Source organism: Pleurodeles waltl, chromosome 10 (genome assembly GCF_031143425.1).
Source record: "Pleurodeles waltl isolate 20211129_DDA chromosome 10, aPleWal1.hap1.20221129, whole genome shotgun sequence".
Lineage (NCBI taxonomy): Eukaryota > Metazoa > Chordata > Amphibia > Caudata > Salamandridae > Pleurodeles > Pleurodeles waltl.
The window spans coordinates 66,159,491-66,177,616 of record NC_090449.1 but is presented as its reverse complement, the minus strand read 5'-3'; positions in this window follow the sequence as shown (position 1 = coordinate 66,177,616).

Here is an 18,126-nt window from a genome sequence, read left to right as displayed (position 1 = left end):
GATCCAAGAGAATTCCCACTAGTGACATTTTCAATTCTGACTGGGACAGAAATGTCAGAACCTTGAACTGGGGTAATCCCAATCTTACATGAGGAATTTTTTTAGAGGTTGATAGCTCGCATTTTCAGACTTTTCTACGTATTTACCCACGACCAATAAGGTTAAGTGAAAAAGAAGGGAGTAAAAAAGTAATAAGAAAAAATCAAGCTGTAACACTCTTAGGAGAGGAAGGGGTGGACAGAATTTTCGAATATCCCCATGGGAGGATTCAACTTTGCAGGAATCCTGGAAAAAGGCCTGCAATCAAGGACATTCTACAGTACAGTACGAAAACCATTTCAAGGACAGCTTCCATATCTAGCAGATAAACCCTTAGATGGAAGACATTTTAGTAGAAAGAAGGCAGTAAAGGCTATAATAAAAACTTTTTTGTATGGCCTGAGATGTTTGCACATAAATAAAAAAGAATCAAGAGTGTGAGGTATGTGAGAAATTGAATCTCAATCGTAATCCGCAAGCCCCCTTACAACTTATGCCAATTACTGATAAACTCTTTCAAAGAATAGCCATTGATGCCGGGGGACATCTATTTCTATTTTCTGAAGGGTTTCAATATATACTAGTGATTGTAACTCATACCACCTGAGTTTCTGAGGCTATCCTTGTAAGACAAATGTCTACTACTCAAATTCCTGATCCTACGAGTGAAGTATTTTCATGTACTGGATTTCCCATGCAATTACTTGCTTATCAAGGGACATGCTCTGTCTATAAACTCATGCAACACATATGCAAACAACTAGGAAATACTAAACTAAAGACATATGTTTACCACCACTGACTGACCATGCTCAGTTAACCTAGATTAAACAAAGGAAGAATAGAAGCCCTCCCATATATTGAAATGATTCTTAACATCACACCCAGGTCATTCGTAAAGCTGGACAGTCGCAGAAAAACTGACATTTCTTGTCAAGATTCCCAATAGAAAATCTTCCTGAAATGCAGAACTTAAGAGGGGAGGAATCTCATAGTAAAGACAGAATTTTCTCAAGACAGCAGTGAGGAAACAGGGGGGGGATACATGGAGGGCAGTCTCTAGGGAATGCTCTGACAGCCAAGAACTCGTTGGGCTCAAGGGGAGATGAGCCACATGCTCAGAGCAGCATGAAGCGCAGGACAAGCAGATATTGATAGACCGCTAAGGCTGCAGAAAGGAGACACAGTGGAGCAAGGCATGCAGTGGAGCGCCAGAAGACCTTTGGAGGACAAATGACGTCCTGGAGGCAAATTCAGATAAGATGAAGGAAGAGCGTGAAAACAGGAATCAGTGTCTAAGGAAGCTCCACCAGGAGATGCTATTTAATCCTCACACAGAAAGAGAAAAGGTTGATGGTTAGGCAAGTGCCAAGGACATAAAGATGAAGAGAATAAGGTGAAGAATCAATTTATTGGGCATAATTTGAAGTTGGTTCTTGAGAAGAAAGATTTTCCATCATGTGGCAGAATAAAACTTCTGAACAGAAGATAGGAGGAATAGGGTTTCTTTATATTTTTCATATATATTTAAATAGAAGGAGTTTTGATAAAGTCACAGCCTACATGCTGGGGAGATAAATAAGAAAACTATACATCAGGGTGAAGGAATCGTGAGAAGATAAGAAGGATTCAAAATGAGAAAGATTGAGAAATAACTTCAATAGGAAACAGGTAGCTAGAAAAGACCTGAAGAGGAAATATTGAAGGGGGCAAAAGGAAAAGACAAGGAAAAGACAAAGGACAAGTTCTTTACTTATTTCTACTTACCTGTCCTCCCTCAAGTGCAACCAGACCCCTCACTTTAGGAGTTACAATTTTTAATTGCCCTTAAATGTAGCTTAGTTAACAGTGGTTCTCTTGTGCAGCTCTTTCTGTTTTTTCGCTCCCTCCCTGCTCCCTACTTTGAGCATCTCATTTTGAAAGGGAATAGAATATTCTCAGGCATCTACTTATGAAATTAAGATTGTGCTGAATGCCATCCTACCAACAAGATTCAAACAAATTTGCCATCCCCATTTTGTGTGGTGTGCTGGAGCTCACAGCTAAAATTATGGGGTAGAATAATGGTTGAAGTCATTCAAAGTCAGAATCCCATCTTTGAACATATTGGTAACTTCTCCCAGAAACATGAACCCAAAAATCTTTTGGCAGATATGCTTGACTGCAGTATTGCTATTACATACTGAAGTCTCAGGAATTTACCACATATGTGCACTATGTGTTCACCCAAGGTCACATCTACCGTTTTGTATTCTCATAGATATGAGTAGTGAAGTTGCTCCTGTGGGTTTTGTGGTTTCTTACTGTCTTTTTGTTTTTTTAGACAAAAAAGGTAGTTGCATTACAGTCCTTCAAATACTGTATGTTTCATGAATGTGTCTTTAGTTAGGACACACTGAAGGCACATTGTGGTTTTGTAGCAAAATTTGAGATTTGCAGGGGATTCTGGGTAAGAAAACGTTGGAGGATCCGTGCAAGCCACACCTCCCCAGACTCCCCCAGGTGTCTAATTTTCAGAAATGTCTTGTTTGGTAGGTTTCTCTAGATGGCCACAGAGACCAAAAACGCAGGTGCCCCCTTGCAAAAACAGGTTGTTTTTTGATGGATCATTTTGATGTGACCACGTTGTGTTTTGGGCCCTTCCCTGTTGTGGGCACTTCCCCCACCCACCCAAGCGAGGTAGTATTTTTATCGGGAGACCGAGGGAAATGCTGGATGGTAGAACATTTCTGGTTTCTCTCTGATTCTGGAAGAATATGACACAGAAATGCAAGAAAGATGTGTCATTTTAGTCACATTTTTTAGGTTTGCAGGGCATTGTGGGTAAGAAAAAACTTGTTGGGATCCACAAGAGGCACACCACCCTGCACTCCCCTTAGTGTCTAGTTTTCAAACATATCTAGAGTTGGTAGATTTTGCCTAGACAAGAAGCAAGCACCCTACCAAGTCTCTTGCTTCTGTGATGTCCCAAACACTCAAATTGTGAAAAAAATGCCATTAGGTTTTGTTAAAAGGACCCCTCACTCACCAACCTAGTTGGTGGCATGCTTCATCATTGGGGTCTCACCCGAGACACCTAGCATGTCAGGGGTGTGCTTTGACACCAGATTACAGCAGAGCACGTTTTTTTTGTGATAACATACATACTGGTTGAATTGGGAATGAGGGTAAGTGATGGTTCAATATATAAGATTTTATTATCAAGAGATTTCACAAAAATGAAGTGCTCTGTTAATATTTTATAGGTCAAAAAACAGAACCAATGACTCACAGCTCGTGAGCTGTAAAGCCACAACAAGGCACCAACCGATTTACAGGCCATTCGCACTCCTTTTATAGCTGACACACAAGATCATTCAAACAAACACCTGCAGGTCCAGAACATTACAACATTCACAACAGGAGACAATGTAGAGACAAAGTACACCCTGGCAGAAAATACAGAAAAGACAATTATTACTGCACAACCATATATTCATCAAGTACATACTCATAATGGTTGGATTTGGCACAAAATAAATAACAATCTCTGTAAATCTGTAATCTGTTCTTACCCCATGTACAGGTCAGTTTCCTGTATTAACTGCAAAACCTGTTTTCACTTTATAGGCACAGGTATTAAGGGTAACACAGACACTATTGGGGCACAGTCTACCTTGAGGGCCGCCCTACTCAACATCATGTCCTTACACATTCACAACCCACTTACAGATTCTGTAATGTATCTTTTATGGCCAAGACCTGGATGAAACAAGACTCCTCTCCTGATATTGAAATAGTCTTCCCAGAAAACTTTGCTTGCATTCACAAAGACAGGATAGGGAAAAAAGGGGCAGATCTAGCAATTGCTTTTAAAAAACACATTCGCTGTTCCACTGATAATATTAAGGGTGTCAAATCACTAGGGGCCATATGTACGAACACTTTTTCCCATAGACACAGAATGGGTAAAAACCTTTGCTACATCTGGCCCTAGAACTCTACTTGTTCCCTAACGCTCAGTCCTTCTTTTCAGGGGCGCTCATAGATCGTCCTTCTGGCTATGCAAGAAATGTTATTGATTCTCCAGATGCAACCCTAGCCACTCCCTTAGTAATAAAATGCTCCAATTTTGCTATCCCGGGAGACTTAAATCTCCACATTGACAAGTCAGAAGACAAACAGACCAGAACTTTTCTAGACTTCTATTTCAGCCCTAAACCTTGCTATAACTCCTTCAAGGCCCGCATACAAGGCAACTCACACCATCGATTTAATACTGTCTAATGCACTGATCACTCTAGAGATGCCAATCAAAATAACCTGGTCTGACCACTTCTTATTAAGGTTTATGTGGGAATCCCCCATAACGTGTGGTGCCACACACCCTAAACCAAAAATCTCCTTCATTAGGCACTGGAACAAAGTGAACACGACCACCCTACAAGAAACCCTCATTTGCCAGACACCTAGGCTTTCAAGTGACGCCAATAAAGAAGCGACCTTAGTGTATCATTGGCACCTGGATGCTGCCAATTATGTTGCCCCTAAACAAGTCTCCTCTTTAAAAAAGCAGAGAACCACCCCAACTGCGCCCTGGATCTCCTTTAAACTAGGCACAGAAAGAAAAAACTGTAAAAAAAACTTAAGAGATACTGGAGAAGAGAATAGCTTGATGTAGACAAAACGGCCTATAAAGTGACCTTTAGATATAACAATATAAACAAGCATTTGCAATGCAATGGGTCTCGCGTTTGCTCGAGTTAGAGCTTTTAGTGTTGTAATTCCTAACTTGACTTTACTTGCCACACAAACTGAAAATAAAAAGTAAAACAGTTGACATAAATGAGACAATTCAATTTGCCACAGCCGCCATGAGCGTGTGCGTGAAGGAGAGACACAAAAGGAAAAAGAAGTTTGCTCGCAGTCAAAGTTATTGGCAAAAGTGCAATTATCCATGTAACAGGGTCGGTCCCCAACGCAGTAACAAAACTGCCCCAAGGAGGGACAAACGTAAAGCATTTACCAATGACAACAAAGTATTTTTGAAAGGCAAGCCCATGAACGAGTGAAAGTGATGGGCATGGGGTGGGTGTGGTTCAAAGCCCAGATACATACCAACATGTTGGAAAAGCAGGGCTTGCGTGCTGCTATGCTCGACCTAAAAACCCTGCTCTAATTTTTATGCTTCAAAAATTGCTGAGGCCGACAGCAGTCCTAAAGAAATCTATAAGATTATCTCCTGCTTTATGGACGCCAAAGCACACGCCCCATGGTCACTCCTACCCCCAAACTGGCCAGGTGTTAAGTGACTTTTTTGAATAAAAAATTGCCAAAATATAAACCTGCCTTGGTGTGCCCTTGACTCCCTCTACCTTTGACCCGTCCTTAATTCCTTTCGATTCCACCCCAACTAACTAACAGGTGTCATTCTCTGCACCACATGAAGAAGAATTGAAAAATCTGATCCTATCCTGTAAATTGGGCTCACCTCTAGACCCTTCCTCACCTAATATCCTGAGACAATTAACAGACGTTCCATGTCTTGTCTATGCAAAGGAATTTAAACCCTCCCTTCAGACAGGCTTGGCACCTCTGGTACAGAACAAAGCCAGCATTGTTCCACTATTGAAGAAACCAACCGCAGACAGCAAGATTTTATCCAATTTCAGACCCATTTCCCTCCTCCCGGCAGTCACTAAGATCTTGGAAAAAGTTGTGAACAAACAACTCTCAGAATTCTTAGAATGCAATTATCTGTTACACCCTTCCCAATCCAGCTAAATGACACTTTACCAAAACAGCATTGCTCGAAGTTTCCAAGTCATTAAAAGTGTCCTTGGATAAAGGACAAAATGCTGCCCTGGTTCTTCTAGACTTGTCAGCGGCATTCAACAGTTGCCCATGACATTCTTTTAGAACCCCTATTTAATTGTGGAATCAGGGGACAAGCCTTTGAATGACTGACCTCATTCTTAACAGAGAAGGAACAACCGGTCTAGACAGAGCCTCACTTCTCCAAGACCAAACCACTCAAATGTGGAGTTCCCCAGGGCTCCTCATTAAGTCCAACATTATTTCATGTTTTTTGCCACCCTGGTGAAGTCTTTTGGTATCACTATTGTCTCTTATGCCAACAATCTGCAGCTGGTGTTTTCTTATGAGGGCAACTCAGATACCAGAAAAGGATCCTTTTCTAATTCTATGGAAGCAGCCACAGGTTGGCCCAAGGAAAGCCAATGCAATCCGGATAAATTGGAAATCCTTCTGTTAAGGTTCAACCGCAACCAGAGCTAATCCAGTGCTTGGCCAAGGGACGGACCCACTACCCCTCCAGCGACTCAGAAAGAAATCTGGAAGTAATTTTTGAAAACAACTTATCCTTCAAAAATCAGATCCATTCAGTTGCCAAAAATTGTATATGGTTCCCTAGGGCCCTCAGAAAATTCCTACCCCTTATTCCCTGGGAGGCATGCAAAACAGTAGTTCGATCCACGATTCTTTCCAGGCTAGACTACGCAAATGTCTTACACTTGGGTCTGCCTGAAAATCTAAGCCACCATCTTCAGGTGATCCAAAACACTGCAGTCCTTCTGCTCAGTCACGGATAGTGGGTGGGAAAAGGGGCGGCGCACGTGTGGCAGGGCAGGACGGCGACCAAAAAAAAATATATATATATTAATTTATCATTTATCATTTATCCCGGCCTGCCCTGCATTCAATCCTAATGCTGCTTTCATGCTCCTGACAACATGAAAGCAACGTTAGCATGGGCGGAGCACCCACCTAGGGTGCTCGGAGGCAGAGTGAGAGTCTCTGCCTGCTCTCTTCCACCTGGCAACACAGTGCCGGGTTGGAGAGAGCCCAGTGCGCATGTATGTTTGGGCGGCCCGAGACGGCCGGCCAAACATACATGCGCATTGAGGTTGAGTGCTGTGCATTTCCCCTCTGTCCCTGTCATAGCCCATGGCCCTGCCCCTTTTACAGTAAAGTCACAATAAACATAGTTTATTATGGTTTTACTGTAAAAGTTTTGGAGCTGCTGCTGCTGGCGAGGGCGACGCTCCTTCGCCATAGCGTCTGCTCTATAATCGTAAAAAGGGTACCTCAACTTCATCGTTTCGCGCTAAACTGCATTGGCTCCCAGTCTGTAAAAGAATCATTTTCAAACACTTAGGGGGTCATTACGAACTCGGCGGGAAAGCCAGCTGAGTTCGGCACTGACGGTCAATAGAAGAGCGCCAGTGCGCAGAACCCCCCGCCGGCCACATAAAGAACATCCAGCTGGGCCGGTGGGTGGAAACAGTGTTTCCGCCAGCCGGCCCAGCTGTATGCAGGGCCTGAACATTGACGCCGGCAATGTAGCAGTGCGATGGGTGCAGCAGCACCTAGCGTGCCTTTCACTGCCCGTAAATTGGGCAGTGAAATGCACGCCGGGCTGTGCATGGGGGCCCCAGCACTGCCCATGCCAAGTGCATCAGCAGTGCAGGGGCCCCCAGTCACTCATTCCGCCAGCCTTTCCCTGGCGGGGTAAACCACCAGGGAAAGGCGCGTGGAACCTGACTCATTATCCGACGGCAGGCGCTGCGTGCAGCGCTGCCCTGTCAGATCTGAAACGCTGCCACTGCCAGGCTGCCTGGTGGCGGAAGCCTGGCGGCACTTCCAAAGTGGCGGTTCAGCCACGAACAATATATGTCGGCCTGGACCGCCATGTTCATAATGAGGGCCTTACTCTAGCACATTGTGACCTGTACAATTCAGGTCCGATTTACCAGGACAACAAGAATCAAAAAGTACCATCCTAGCAGAAACCTTTGGTCTTGTAAGGCACACTTGATATCGACTCCCATTTCAAAAGATCTTAACATGGCGGTGCCTTTATTCCTGGTACAAACAGGTAAAATATGGATTCACCTCTGACTGCAGCTCAGACGCATAGAAAATGAGCCTTCTTTCCAGAAATCTCTGAAGACCCATCTCTTTAACTTGTATACCCCCCCCCCCCCCCCCCACACACACACACATTACACTGATTGCAGCACCGGGACACTCTTTTTGAGGAGCTGTCATGCTTTACAAATAACATCATTCATTCATAGCCATAGTGGTGACTCGCTGTGCTTTGTCCACTTACTCCCCACCAAGGACCCGGGAGCCCGGGTACAGCAACTTTTTTAAACCTTCTGCCCCTGGTGAAGATGGGCTCTTTACCTCCTCGCCAGACTTCCTGTCACAGTCTTTCCTCTATGAGACTCGTCTCCTCCCTCCAGAAAGTTCAAGAAAGCTGAAAGCGTTTCCCATCCCCCCAATCTGGAGGTCATAAACTTCCTGTCAGTTAGCTTAAAGTCATGATAGTGACCTCACTTCCTGTAGTTCCAGGATAATTATCTGAAGCCAATAATCCAATGGGTTGGGAGGGACAAGAAACCGGATTGTGATAGTTAAGTCTTTGACTCGTAGTAATGAAGGTTGATGGTACGTAACCGGCCATTAACACGAGGAACATGAGGAAATCAGCTCACCAGTAGCTCCACCTGGTCTGATGACTGGCCATCAAGCTCTGGCGTTCTCTCAGATCCATTCCTTCCTGTCGCTCTGTGGGCCCTGGCCTGTGAGCAGAGGCGGAGCTTGGTCAGTATGATGAGGGGGGGGAGCTTCTGATTTTCCAACAACCAATCTGGCATATAATGTTTAAATACATTATACGACAAGCAGGGGCATAAAAGGGGCCTACAAGGCAGTGAAAAGGGAGAGGAATGCAGATTGCTAGGAGTACAAAGGGAGAAAACACAATATTTTGTAAAACAAAAAAAAAAACAATATTTTCAGGAACTTTAAAAAAAGAGAGGGAGAAAGAGTGTGTGCGTTTTTGTCTGTGTGTGTAAAAATTCCCAGTGAAATCCGACAGACACCTCACCATACCTGTACCCAGTGCTTAATTTGTGCTTGTTGTGTCTGCTGAGCACCGGCACTTATTTTTGAGTGCCGGGGCTTATTCTTCTGCCTCAAGCATTTGCTGCGAGCAAAAGACACGTTTGGGAAAGATGGATGAAGGGAAAACCGAAATAGCGTCACAAAGGGAGAAACCAGATAGCTGCAAGAGTGAGCTGAAGGGGCAGAGAGTGGCTTTATATGGATTGAAAAGGCCGAGATGGCTTCAGGATTACGTCGCCTCAGTATTCATGTTCCCACATTTAATTGCAGCAGGCGCGTGTATAAGAGGAGGGCTTTGAGCACCGGCACCTTTTTATTTACAAATTAAGCACTGTCTGTACCCAACTACTTATCACAAAATACATTCTTTAGGGTGGTGTAGCACCCCAAACCCTGTGCGGTTTACCTCTACCTTCAGGGGTAATGGTATGCCAGGTATAACTGGGCAGAGGCTTCCCAGGGGTCTGCCACACGGACAGTGCCCGTAGCCTCTGCTCCCGCCTCCTCAGAGATGACGTCAGAAGTAACTAAAACCTTCTGGAATGTTCGGCTCTTAACTCACACCACTGCGATCAGACAAGAGCACAGTCCTATCACCTCACGCTTCCATAATTCAGAACCCCATTAGCTCAAAAGTTCCTCCGTCCTTCTTGGAGGTAGGGTTTCCAGCTGTTTCAGAGGAACATACCAGCGAATTGTCATGCTTTGAGATTCCAGAAGGGCACGCTGAAAAACTCTCAATTCTGTTTCTTACATTGCAGTTTTTAAAATCTTTTTTGTTTTTTGCAAGTTTCTATAGTGCAAAACTGGCCCGAGGGTATTAGAGCGCCTTAGTCAGTTATGTACTTTTGTATTTGCTGTTTTAAGTAAACAAAATGGCTTTTGTAGATATCTCGTTTCTGGGGTTATCATAACCACAAGAGGTTGTTTCAACCTTAAAACTATATTTAAAATGATTTTGGGAGCATAATCTTTTTTTACTCTATGAGTTTACAGGTGTGTGCACATGCCTTGCTTATGGTTCCTGCTAGGACAGAAATAAATACAGTTATTCCACACAATGTATGTGGTTTGGGGGCTGCAAGACTTACCATGATGGCTGAGCTTGTCAATGTCCAATACCATTACTATGCGTGTTTTTTAAATTCAAACCTGCCTATGTAAAATGAATGTCAGATAATTGCAGTGATTTATATATTTTGTTCGAATTTTACAGCTTTGGTGCCATCTGCTGGTCTGACCACATAAGTGTACTGATATCTAGCTACATATTTTTAAAAATGTCATTTGCAACGCTCCAAGAGTTTTCAATGTTTACATTTTTAGACCCTTAACCCTTTCACAGCCAGCCCCCCCATCCTCCCGTGCTAAGCCTGTTTTTTGGCTATTTGGGGTAGTTCGCACTTATGCCTCCATAACTTTTTGCCCACATAAGGTATGCACCTCAAATTTGCATCCTTTTTTCCAACATCCTGAGGACTCTAAAGGTACCCAGGGTTTGCGAATACCCCTGGAGAGGACCAAAAAATGAGCAGAAATACAGCCAAATTTAGATTTTTGGGGGAAACATGGGAATAAAGTTCTGCAGAAGAAAGCATCAGTTTTTCCCCCTGCAAATGACATTAATGAAGGGTTTGCAGGGCTAAAATATCTTCTCAGCTTTCTGGAACAGGCAGACTTGAATCCGAAAACCACGTTTTTCAAGAAAGGTTTGGCATTTTACTGGGACACAGCCCATATTTCTCATTTTTTGTGCTTTCAACCTCCTTCCTGTTAGTGGTAGAAATGGGTGTGAAACCAATGGTGAATCCCAGAAAGCTATACATTTCTAAAAAGCAGACAAAATTCTGAATTCCATAAGGGGATATTTGTGTAGATCCTTCAAAGTTTTTCCAGAAAACAGAACAGTTGAATAAAAAATAAATATTGAAATTGAGCAATTTGTGTGTAGGTTTTCATCTGTAACTTCTTCTATCTACGGCAGATTTTCACAAGTTATATACTGTTACGTCCACTGGACCCTTCTGGCTGAGGGAATATATAGGGCTTGTAGGTTCCCCAAGAACTCTAGGTACCCACAGCCAATTAACTGACCTGCACCTTGCAATGGTTTTTCATTGTGTACCAGGTATACAGTAATTCATTTGGTAAAATATAAAGAGTGAAAAATAGGCATCAAGGAAATCTATGTATTTCTGAAATGGGCACAAGATATGGAGTTCAAAAAGCAGTGTTTATTTGCACATCTCTGAATTTGGGGTTACCCATACTACCATGTGCATTAGACAGCATTTCTCAAAATGACCTCTTTCTTACACACTGTCTTACATTTGGAAGGCGCAAATGAGAAAGACAATTGGTAATAACACTTGTACTTCTATTCTGTGTTCTCCCAAGTCTCCCAATAAAAATAGCACCTCACTTGTGTGGGTAGGCCTAGCACCAGTGACAAGAAATGGCCCAAAACACAACATAGATACACCAAATTTTTCCATCCTAAACTGGCCCGTTTTTTGCAAAGCCGGTAGCTTTGGTTTTCGGGCCCTACCTCAGCTCTCAGCTGGCACCTAGGGAAACCTAGCAAACCTGTACATTTTTTAAAAGTAGACACCTAGGGGAATCCAGGATGGGGTGACTTTTTCAGGTTGTTTTACCCAGAATACCTTGCAAACCCCAAACTTTGACTAATAAACACATTCTCGTCACATTTGTATGACGGAAACTTCTGGAATCTGCACAGAGCCACAAACGTCCTTCCACCCAGCATTCTCCTAAGTCTTCTGATGAAAATGGTACCTTACTTGTGTGGGTAGGCTTAATGCCTGCAACAGGAAACGGCCCAAAACGCTACATGGGTACATCAACACTTTCCATGCAAAACTAACCCGTTTTTTGCAAAGTGGGTAGCTGTGGTTTTTTGGCTCTACTTCAGCTGGCACCTAGGAAAACCTAGTAAACTTGTACTTTTTTTAAAACTAGATGCCCAGTGGAATACAGGATGGTGTGACTTGTGGGGCTCTCACCAAGGTCTGTTACCCAGACTCTTGTGCAAACCTCAAAATTTGTGTAAAAAAACAAACATATTTACCTCACATTTCTGTGATGGAAAGTTCTGGAATCTGAGGGAGCCACAAATTTCCTACCACCCAGCATTCCTCCAGATATCTCGATAAAAATGCTACCTCACATGTGTGGGTGGGCCAAGTGCCCGCGACAGGGAGAGGCACAAAACAAATTAATTAATTTAGCTAAAAAATCACATTATGCTTACATTTGTGCGTGGGATCACTGCACACCACCGAGCATTGCCCTTGGTCTCCTGATACCAATGATACTTCATGTGGGTAGGTGGGCCTAGTGCATGTGACAGGGAAGGGCCAAAAACATGTAGGAATTTTGGGCAAACCAAAGCCGGTCCAAAAGGGCAATTTTTTAAAATATGTTTTCAGGCTAACTCTGCTTTGGGCATCCACACAAGTGGGACAGAGTTTTTATCAGTATAGATGGGGCAATGATGGGTGGTAGGATTTTTTGGGATTCCTGTGGATTCTGGAAGTTTCCATCATAGAAATGTAGGGAAAATGTGTGATTTCAGGAGGTGGCAGAAAGATTGTGCCACTTTTTGGGAGGGCTGGGGGCATCACAATGCCCATTCAGGGCAGCACCCACCCCCCAAATATATATAAAAAATAAATCCCTGGTTCCGAGTGGACTTTCTGCCCTCCCGGGCTGCAGAAAGACTGAATATGCCCAAATTATTAAGAGCGGAGGAAAAGCCCTTCCCCAAGGGTCCGCTCCCCCTCCCTAGTGTCTGATGGGTGGATTCCTGCTTGGGTATAGCCTTCCTGCAGTGATCCCCAAGCAGGGATCCACTTGAAAGGGGTATCATTGGATACCATCTGCCTCGATGCTCGGGGGCTGAGATAGCGCTCTGAGCACCGAAGCAGTGAAAGTGAAATGAGGCAATCAGCTAATTTCACTTTCGGTTTCAGTGAAATGATGTCAGAGCGCTGTACGCACTGAACGCCATTTCACTGAATCAAAAGCAACAGCCTCCAAAGATGGGGAAGCTTTTTCCCATCTCCCAAAGCTGTTTCTTTTAGAAGGGAATTCCTCAGGAGCCCGCACCAGAAAGGTTTCCAGTGCCATGTGTGCGGATAGCTGGGAGCCGTCCAACTCACATGAGCACTGTAGCGTCGGATGCCTCCCAGCCGTCCGACACTTGGAACAAGTTAAGCACATATTCACAAAGGTACATTTACACGTTTACATTTACTGTTGTATAAATCTACTCCTTCTCCAAGGAGTAAATCTAAATTTTTTGCTAGTCACCCTTTCCGAGTGCATCTCATTCAGGGGGTTGTAGTTCCCACCTCTCCAGCCTTTGCAACCCTGTGCTTCTAAAATGGAACCCACAGTTTTCTATGTTATGTGCTATCCAAAGGCACACTCATGCAACCCAGGACACACAGGCAAGTATCATGTGCTGTCCCTGCACACACACACACATGTATTACGTGCTGTTAGGCGCTGCACACAATTTATGCACGCCAAGGGTGAGCTAAGCAAATGGCCATGGAATTTACATTAGTGGGCTAGGAGAACCCACTCCTGTGATTAAAAGTAAAAAGGCCTGTTCATATTACTGATCCTACAGAACACAAAAAGGGCATGCTGCCGCCCCGTGGTCATATCACTTAACTCAAAGTGAGGGCACTAGCTCGCTTCCTTCATGGGAGTATCGCTTAGTGCGTCCCTCGCAATCTCAGCAGACTGGATTACCATGAGACAAGCTTATGTCTTTGTGCACACGGATGATTCATGTTCGCCCTTCATTAACAATCTGTACCAGGTATCTAGATATTGATGCAGCTGGGGCACTCATGGCAGGGGAGCACGTCCATCACCATGCAGGGGACTTTTGCATCCCAACAAGTACGTAAGCCCAAGATGATTCTTATCATTCAACTAAATGTGACAATCTTGTTCTAGTATCTTATGCTTTCTATTGATGCATTGGAACCAAGTGTCTCAAGAAGGTTATTTGTTGTTGTACTTTAATCTGAGCCAAGAAGAAGGTGAAAAATGATCTAATATTATATACCAGGAGTTGAAGAAGCAATAAGATTAAAGGATGAGTCAACTTCTTTGCCTCTGCATTAGATGGATTTCGTTGTTAGAAAGTGATACTTATTTGACAGAAACTGAACTCAATATAGTTCAGCTTAAAGCTCTCTTGAAACATAAGGCATGTGAGCTAAGTGAAGCAGCGGAGATGTCTGAACTTGATAAAAGGAGATCTTACTTCCAATACCTAATTATCTGCTAATAAAGATTTCTCCCAACTTCAGAACAAAATACTAAGTACTGTGATTACCCTTAAAAAAACCTTATGAAAGGACCGTAAGGTGGAACAGTGTTCCCCACATGCAGCGTCATTGTAGCGAATATTTTAGAAAAGTGAGTAAAATGTTTTTGAAACCTTATTTATACTGATAAAAACTACCCTTATAAAAACCTCATGAATTTGGAAAAAAAATGTGATATATTATTAGTTTGTCAGGTCTGGGAGAATTTGAACAATAATTTTTCACAATATTTTAACTGACTGTCTATGCTTTTAGATGGTGTGAAATAACCAAACCAGACTGTGAATTATTATTAATAATAATACAACTTAAGTACTTAAACCATTTCCCCCAGAATGTAACTTCAGAACTCCGGTTGAAGCCCTTGTACTCTTACATCTGGATGGTGAAAAGGACCTGTGCCTCACCCATTCAGACTCCACGGTGGCCACCCCTACAGCTCTTCATGCCACAGCACCCCTCATTACGGGCCTGAAGCATCATGACCACATATGCCCCTCCTTGATGGAACTCTGCTGGCTCCACTTTACCAGCCTACACCACCCTCAAAACTGGCTGCATCACCTCAAAGCCACCATGATTGGTACATCTGCCAACTTGGTGGTTAAGCTCACAACCTCCAGTAACCAGACAGGCCTCTCCTCTCATCTGGTCTGATGCCACAGTGTCGATGCTTGGCTGGCCTCTACCTGGAGTGATGGCCACACACGTTTCCTTCCATTGGTGAGTGCGATGCTATTCGACTCCCTCATCAGGGTCTCCGTTAAGGTCACCATTGTGTCGCCGAGAAGTCTGGAAGCCATAGCCTCCAGCAGGGCATTTTCAACACTTGCCTGGTACCATCTTGTGTTCCTGAGGGATCATACCTCTCTGATTGCTGCAATAGCACAAATCACAGGCTACAGGTGAAAAGTCTCCCACAGCCTCTGGTTTTCTCGCTGCACCATTCCCTTACCTATTTTCGAGAGGCGGGGACCCAGAGAAAGGGCCCTATCAGAGCACAAAGATGTGTCCTCTCTCGAGCCCAGGCAGACCAATTTCTATGAAAAAGCCCTTTAAAAGAGACAATTGAAAACAGAGCTTTTGCTAGAGGTCTAACAGGTTGCCCTTAAACGTAGATCTAATCGGTCTAACGCTGTAGGTCCAGCCTGAATCTGACATTGTGGTAAAAAACATAACCATTCTTTGGCCATTATCGGCCTCCACGAAGGAGGCCTGTCCGACAGACTAGAGTAAACAAAGAAACTACAGACATAAAAGTACATGGTGAAACATTATCGGCATTATAAACTTTGTAGTAGTACAAGGTGCCAGCAGTTTACCCGTTTGACACCATACTATTCATAGTGCTGCAGGGTCCATGCTTCACACGCGAGGAAAACAGCGGGAGGAAGGCGTTACTGTGATTTAATATCATAATTTGTCTCCAGTGTTGATATTTACCCTCCAGTATAGAGGTTTTGCCTTCTTTTTTCATATAATTAAGGATACTCGATAACTCCATGTCACCAAGGACACAGCGCTCCACTCCTGAGTGAACCGCCAGAAGACCGTACCGCGGTCAAAAGACCGCGGCGGTCATTCTGACTTTCCCGCTGGGCTGGCGGGCGACCGCCAAAAGGCCGCCCGCCCGGCCAGCGGGAAAGCACCAGCAACGAGGATGCCGGCTCCGAATGGAGCCGGCGGAGTTGCTGGTGTGCGACGGGTGCAGTTTCACCCGTCGCGATTTTCAGTGTCTGCCAAGCAGACACTGAAAATCTCAATGGGGCCCTGTTAGGGGGCCCCTGCAGTGCCCATGCCAGTGGCATGGGCACTGCAGGGGCCCCCAGGGGCCCCACGACACCCATTCCCGCCATCCTGTTTCTGGCGGTGAAAACCGCCAGAAACAGGATGGTGGGAAGGGGGTCGGAATCCCCATGGCGGCGCTGCTTGCAGCGCCGCCGTGGAGGATTCCCTGGGGCAGCGGGAAGCCAGTGGTTTTCTGACCGCGGCTTTACCGCCGCGGTCAGAATGCCCCCGGAAGCACCGCCAGCCTGTTGGCGGTGCTTCCGCGGTCGTTGGCCCTGGCGGTCCATGACCGCCAGGGTCAGAATGACCCCCTATGTGTTGCCAAGCACCCACAGGCAGGCCATAACACCTAGTTTCACTAACACACTCCCTACCACTTTAAACCCAAGTTTTAGAAATTTGTTGTTTGCTTCCATAAGCAGATCATGTCATCAAAAATTGTGGTCATGTCTTGAGCCTAGAACAGCAAGCCTGCAGAATCAGGCCGCTGGCACCAAAACCTACAAAATACCGATAACGTGGCTTATTCCCCACTCGAGCCAACAATAAACAATACTTTGTTGGTCCTGAACATGGATCAACTAAGATTCTTACGATCCTGGCATTTGAATGAGGACCAGCCCAAAACAGAATTATCAGCGAAGCTGACTGTTCTCTAGTGTCTCATTTTGTGTAGCTGAGTTTCAGATAAAGTACTGGGCTTAACAAGTAGAGTATTCTCAGCCTCTAGTGTGACATTTAGACTCTCTAACACAGGGGTCTCCAACCTTTTCTGTAGTGAGAGCTACTTCTGGTCAATGAAAGTCTTTGTGAGCTACTAACAGGCCAAGCAACTCGCGGATTTTTCCTAGAGACACCCTCATGCCCAGCTTCATTGACTTAAAGCTTAATTTCTTCAGAGGCCATACTGTGATTTGAACAAAATACTTAGAGTTCCCTAGATAAGCTACACTCCTGGCACCTCGCTTCCAGCAGGGCACAGGATGGCTCTGAAGTACACCCAGGCCTTGTAAGGAACCAGCAGTGAAACCGGACGCGGGGCCTCTTATCTCCGCTTGGCCTCTCTCACACAGACCGGGCAGAGCGATGACTTCTCTATGAGGAATGGAAGAGGGGAAGCGACCGGAGTTGTCCAAACAACCGGGGTGTAGCTTCAGGGGGTGGTGTGGGGTGGTACACTCCCCTAACAAATGTATCCTGCGATAAATAGTTGGGAGCAGGGGCTTTTACTCGGGTGTGGTGAGGTGTCTCCAGGATTATACCATGAATTTTGAACACACAATCAAAAACGCACACACATTCTCTCCTTCACTCTGTTCGAGAATACTTCAAAAATGCTGTTTTTCACAAAATAATGTTCTTTCTCTCACTTAGTGCCCCTACTAATCTGCAATACCCTCCCGCTCCACTGCCCCTTAAGCCCCTCTTGTGCCTGGCTTGTCTTATAATGTATTTCAACATTATGGGGGTGATTCTAACCCCGGCGGCCGACAGACCGGCGGTGCCCCGCAGGGCATTCTGACCGCGGCGCTTTGGCCGCGGTCAGTGCAGGAAAACCGGCGGTCTCCCGCCGGTTTTCCGCTGCCCGTTGGAATCCTCCAAGGCGGCGCAGCTTGCTGCGCCGCCGAGGGGATTCCGACCCCCCCTACCGCCATCCAGTTCCCGGCGGTCCGCCCGCCGGGAACCGGATGACGGTAGGGGGGGTCGCGGGGCCTCTGGGGGCCCCTGCAGTGCCCATGCCACTGGCATGGGCACTGCAGGGGCCCCCGTAAGAGGGCCCCTAAATGTATTTCACTGTCTGCTGCGCAGACAGTGAAATACGCGACGGGTGCAACTGCACCCGTCGCACAGCTTCCACTCCGCCGGCTCGATTCCGAGCCGGCTTCATCGTGGAAGCCTCTTTCCCGCTGGGCTGGCGGGCGGCCTGAAGGCGGCCGCCCGCCAGCCCAGCGGGAATGTCAGAATTACCGCCGCGGTCTTTCGACCGCGGAACGGTAACCTGACGGCGGGACTTTGG